Raw genomic sequence first — 6,569 nt, forward strand, 5'->3', positions numbered from 1 at the left:
AAGTTAAATTAAGTTGAAGAAAATATTACAAATAGATGAGTGTATAATAATATTTTATTATTTTTAAAATTTTGTGACATATCACTATTTTATTGGTGCCTAATAACTATACTTTTTAGGATCATCCTAATATAGTTTATTCCTTTCAAAAGTAATACCAATACAAATATGTATACAATATAGATACATGGATAGTCAAGTATAATGATAAACCGATGATGCTTTTTTTTTTAACTTCTTGTCTTGAATTGTATATAATTTGTTGAAGAGAGAATTGATTAAAATAAAATTAGTTTGTGCAAAAGATAAAAAAAATAGCAATACTAATTATTAGTAGTTCCAATAATTTGCAACGATCTGCAGTAAAATTACTTAATTGCACTGTGTTGGCTTAAAAGACACGACCTGATTTTCAATATCGTAACCAACCAAGAAGTTCATTTGAGCCAAGTCACCGTAGATTGCTAGTCCTTGAAAGCTACTGAAAGTAAAGCACGAGATGTCTTCGGAAACTAGTAGGAAGGTGTTCAAAGGGCTCAACTTCACGTCGGCGTTGCGGAAATGCATTGTGATGTTTGGAACTCTGAGTTCATCTGTTCGTTTAGCTTCATAGCAAAGTCTCAAACTCTCAATCGGTGCATCAATGCGTTTTATCAATCTTGCTGGCCACTGATGCCTCCAACTTTGAGTAAAAGTCTTGTGGAAAGAGTGTCAATGTAGTTCCCGAATCGATTATAATGTTTCCCTCCGATGTTCCTAAGGAAGAGCCTGTGAATTCGAGTTTATCATCGTCAACACTGATTGCTTCGAGGGTAAGAAAATAGAAGACTTCAGGGGGTTTTTTTATCAAAGGAGTTGAAACAACGCCAGAGCCTGAAACAGCAGCATTGGTTCCGAAGTTTATTTGGCTGACTCCGGATTCCGAAAAAAATGGCACCAAACAATATGAGAATTTCCCAGAAATTAAAGAACTCATTTGGGAAATAAGCGAAACAGCTCCACCTCCAAGGCCAATGATGCCTGATCCTTTCTCACTGAAGCTACCTTCATTGTTATGGCCGCATCCAATGATAGTTTTTGGAAGCGTGACAGTCGGTCCGCCAGTTGAGGATCCTAGGGTTATTGTATCAATGGCGAGATCTCCATTTGAGAACGATTTATCTCCGTAAGAGATTGAATATAAACAAGTTTCATTTGCTTCAATGGAACAAGAATGATCGGGAAATGTTTGGCATTGCCTTGACGAACAAGGCAGCTTTCTGTAAGTATATGAAGATTTGGGGTCGAAAAGCGGAGCGTCTTGTTTGTAACAATGGGCACAAGGGTGGCATTGAGTCCAAATAAGATCACTTCCAGTATCAGCAATGGCCAGAATCTCAAATGGTGGTGTACCGATCGATATGTTCATCAAGTACTCCCCTTGGTTGGTTCTGATATCGGATTGAGCACCAGTTTTCGAGATGTAAGTCGGAGTAAAGCGACTCAGACGAGCAATGGACCGCCGCAAGGCATTGATTGTTCGTTCTGATGTAGTTTCTAATTGGTTGAAGAAAGGGAACTTGGGGGAATCTCGGTGGATCAGTTCAACACTAAATCCGCCCCTTTGAGCTTCTACCCAAGAGCGATTAGGAAGAAAATAGCAACAAATCATGGTTACAAAGGCAATGTAAAAGATAAAATGATCATTTTTAGCAGCCATGGTTGAAAGAAACAGTGAAGATTGGAGCAAGTATCATATAAATCCGTAGACTTGATCAAATAATTTCATGTCAGAGTTGACACTTGAATGTGGATATAATAAATATTCAAGTCATCTAGTATTTTTGTTTAGCCCCGAAAAATAGGAGCAGATACTTTACAAGCTAAAAGACTAATAGTAATGTTGAACCAAAAAAAAAAGAAAAAAGACTAATAGTAATGTTGAACAAAAAAAAAAGACTAATAGTAAAAAAAGAAGAAGAAATCAATCTAAGGTGTGTTAATTTGATTGATTGATACTAGACCATGCTTAATAGGAAAATCTAAACAATAATTTCTATGTTATTCGTATTGCCAATATGACTACTATTTGGATTTATCAAATCCCAATATTTATTTTCAATTCCAAAATTGATATTATTTCCTATTCTAAGCAGATCCTTATAGCAAATATTAGGGAAAAAACAAAGTAAACTACATGTCATCCTAAAATAGAGTGTTTTTATTTTGGTTATAATAATTGTTTTTGTTAATTGAACCACACTAATGAAAATAATTACTCGAACTGATTACTGCTGTTAAAAGATTCGATCACTACTGTTAAAAGTTATGTTAATCCATTTAACATATTCCTGACATGATATTTTTTTTACTTTTGATTAAAATTAGGAATCTCTATAATTAGTCCAAAATATGTTTTTATTTTAAACATAAATATATCAATGGAGGTATGATCAACATTTGAATTCTCTTTAGGAAGAAACAATTCAACAACGGTGATCACAAACCATGATTATTGTCCCACCTTTTCCGATAAGGCCACCTACTAGTATAATACCACTAGTCACACTAGTAACCCTACTGCGAATAACAACCACGACCATAACCAGATTCCAAGAGAAAATAAATGAGAAATTATGCTCATACTAGGCTTTGTATGAAATGGCCAATGTATCTACATTTGTAAAAGTCAAGGTTAATGGGAAAAAAAGAACTACAATAGCATATTTCCATTGATAGTTTCAGTGGTAAACATACAAGATAGAGATCAACATAGTCAAGTTTGAAGGTCTTCCAGAGTTCTTCTGGTCATTGCCTTTAGGACGTTGTCAGGTGCATGATCACAACACCTTTCAAAAAAAAAAGGGAAAATAAAAATGGAATTGAATTAATCTTTAACCTGAATTTAAAATCTGGGTTTTACTTTTACCATAGTTTTGATGTGATAAATATTTCATTGCGCTTTACCACTCCTGAGGAGAACAGTCCCTTCAAAGCAAGCCCAATCTACATTTTCAAGTGACATTTGTGAACAAATTGGTAAATTAAATTATAAAAAACCCAAAAATGAAAATGGAAAATTTTACCTTTTTCATTATCATAAACATGGGCACAGTCGAAGCGTCGATAACCAGCCTGCACAATTTCTAGTATGAGTATAATTCTGGTTCATTTTCCTTTTCGAATCTGATTATGGTCGTGATAGTCAAAGATAGTAGGGTGGTCGATGGTGTTATGTTGGCAATTGGGCTTATAAAAAAATATGAGGTTATGGTTTGTAGTCACTTTGGTTGGATTCTCTATTCTTAAAGAGGATTTAAATGTTGATGATGTTGAAAAGTCAACAAAGGTAGGAAGCAACTTGTTAAAAAGGTGAAGCAAGTTGCACCGAATGTTGAAAAGTTGAATGGGATAATTGTAATTTTGGTCTCTAATTTTTTAGGCCATTTACAAGTTAGTCCCTGAACTTTAACTATAAATAGTCCTTTTCATTTTTCATTTCAACCATCCCAACCAATCTTTCTCTCTTAGTTTTCTCTCTTCTCCCATTTGAGAATTCTTAAGGAATTTTATTTGTTTGTAATATTTTGGAGATAGTAAAGTTATCATCTGGTGTTAGTGCCCGAGGACGTAGGTATAATTTACCGAACCTCGTTAGAACTCTTGTGTTCTTTCTTGTCCTATTTTTCTTTCAATATTTGGGGATATAATAGTAGTATTTAATTGTGCTATTAAATTACTATAGAAGGGATATTCTGACTAAGGAAAGACTTGGTATTTAAGAGATCCTTGTGATCCACCTCTCTTCCCTTAGAATTGAACTTTGTGTGATTTTTAGTACAATAATTTACACGCTTCCGACCCTATTGGAATAACAGATGATGCTACGATTAAATATCATATTGCAAATAAATTAAAAAAAGTATTTTGGACTAATTAGGTCCCTAACTTTGGTTAAAAGAAAAGAAAATAACATGTCAGGAATTCGTTAATGGGTTAACAAAATTTTAAAGACAATGACTAATTCGAACAATTATCTTAATTAAAGTGACTAAATTAATAAAATAAACTAAAGTGACCAAATAACGACCATACTATTTTAAGGTCACATGTAATATAATTTATCCTAAAAAAATTGTTAGTTAAATAAATTCTTAAGTTATAACATTCAGATGAGGTGTTCATTGATGAAAAATAAGGTATATTTCTTATTCTAAAAAAAGTAAAATATGAAAAATATTTTTATAATTAAAATTACAACATTTAGATTTAGCTTTAAATAAAATAATTTTATTATTGTAATTTTGATTTGGGTCTCATTGGGCAATTTAAATTCAGTTAAATTTACTAAAAACTCAATCAGTTTAAATTATCAAAAACTCACCATAAAAACACATTTAAATAGGAGTAAACTATCCTCAGTTACTATAAATAGGATGGTTCATATTTTGCTTACTCCAAAAAGAAAATATTAATTTAGTCATTATCATTAATGAAATTGAACAAAATGGTTTCTTATATTGTTAAATCCATCTCTTCCCCGTTAAATACTTTTCTTATTAATTTTTTTCCCTTCTTTTTCTCATCTTCTCCCTTCCAACAACCCTAGTTGTTGTCTACCTTAAAGATGACACCGCTGCTTTTATTGAACCACCGCCTCTTCCAACCATCTCTTCGACCATATTGTTTACCACCTATAAACTCAAATTTAGACAAACTACATTACCACCACTCATTCTAATTCTAACTCACCGAACTTTTCATTCGTCAACCATCCTCTTGTTGGAAAAAGCCGATTAAGAAAACAGTTTTCAGTTATATCAAAAGTTTAAAAATTTTGAAAATTGAATCGATTTATATTATTTATAGCAATAAATATTTTTCTAAAAAGTACCTTTGTTTTGTGTGAGACGGATCCAACACATTCTCAGCTTTCAACCAAATAGTTTTTTCCACTATTCTTGATCTCGAATTGTGTTGAGTGTGGGCTCGAACAACAAGAACCAAACACAGAACCAAAAAACAATTTATTATTTTCCGTAGAAAAATAATTCTCTCAATAGAAATTGATAGAAATTACTATTCCCAGAAAATATAATTTATTTCAAAAGAATAAATTTCTCCTACTTTATGGTTGAATGAATAACAATGGTATGAAACTTATGTGTAAAACTTATGAAAATAGCTCTACTAGTATCATCTAATTATAGGGAGAAATAAGAGAATCTTGATTAAATAAGTATAACATAAATAATATTTATTTAATAGAAAAACACTTTCTAGACCTAACTAGAAAAGGGGTGACTAGGGTTGCCACCCCTCGCATGTAAAATAAGGGAAATTTAGTCTCTCATGTATTGGGTCCAATTATATATGATTTCTAGACTTTTGACCTAACAATTTAAAATTTAGTCCAGCCCAATAATTGTATTCTATTTCCCAAAATAAATATTAATTAATTAAATTAACTAAATTAATTTCTCAATTAAATAATTTTTTCAACCCAATTTTAATTCCATTAAAATAATGACGACTTTACCATTAAAGAATTTATGAACAAATATATTTAATTATATTAAATGGATTCATAATGACTAATTAATTTTATTTTATTTTCGAACTTCAATAATTTAATTACAATTAAGTAAATAATAATTTAAAAAACTTTAACCTAATTTTCAAATCATTTATATACTTAGTAAGAAAACACATTCATTTGTGAATGCGACCCATTTGTTAGCGAAGGGATCAATTGGAAATATGTAATTAAGAGCTCAAATAATTGATAATTAAGTTTCAGCTTTCCGCATATTAATTATAAACTTATCTAGTTACAGAGTCATTCCATATAATAGTGACTGAGCTCTCCCTAATTACATACCATTACGAAAGCTACTTAATTAGTACTCATCTAATAACCTTATCATAAGTGTGTAATGCCTACGATAGAATATCATTTACTCATTAGTTGGGCTATGAATTCCACTATTCTAAATGATGCTACATACTGCAGAAGTCGTATATCCAACACACCAACTTTTGGTTCCTTATCTATTTGAACTTAGGTTTTTCCTTACACTAATATATACGAGTCACGCATATATAATTCATCAACCACTCAAGATTAAGGTATGTCACACTATGAACGTTTCAAGTGAATAAACAAATAAAGGAATCTATAATATATTCTACTTGAGTCTGTCTAATTTACTATCAATCTAGTTAGTCACATCTATGTCTTTATCTTTTGAGAGTCATCAGCTCTGACGCTCAAGACAGTGCATCTCCCCAGTTGGCCTTGATAGATGACATATTAACCTTTTAATCAGTTTGCTCATTTTCGATTAGATTAAGAACATGTTTAGGTTCATATACTAATACAAGTTATCTTTCCATATTACGATCCAACCACATAATACCGCTTAGATAATCGGTGAGTCAATATCTACTTCTATTTTGCTTTGTGTGCAAAAATATTGAGGACAATATACAAATGGTATTAATATAATTAATGTAAACTAATTTGTTCGAAAAATACAAGTATATAAAATGAATATATTACACTTAAGACACCAGATCCAAAACCTCCA

The 6,569-nt window shown here is 31.4% G+C and overlaps 1 pseudogene; it reads right to left on the bottom strand.

Moving 5' to 3' along the window:
- Positions 1–372: 372 nt before the first annotated feature.
- LOC107894411 (aspartic proteinase CDR1-like) lies at positions 373–1,699 on the bottom strand (annotated as a pseudogene).
- Positions 1,700–6,569: the final 4,870 nt, after the last annotated feature.

The sequence above is a fragment of the Gossypium hirsutum genome, chromosome A13 (genome assembly GCF_007990345.1).
Source record: "Gossypium hirsutum isolate 1008001.06 chromosome A13, Gossypium_hirsutum_v2.1, whole genome shotgun sequence".
Lineage (NCBI taxonomy): Eukaryota > Viridiplantae > Streptophyta > Magnoliopsida > Malvales > Malvaceae > Gossypium > Gossypium hirsutum.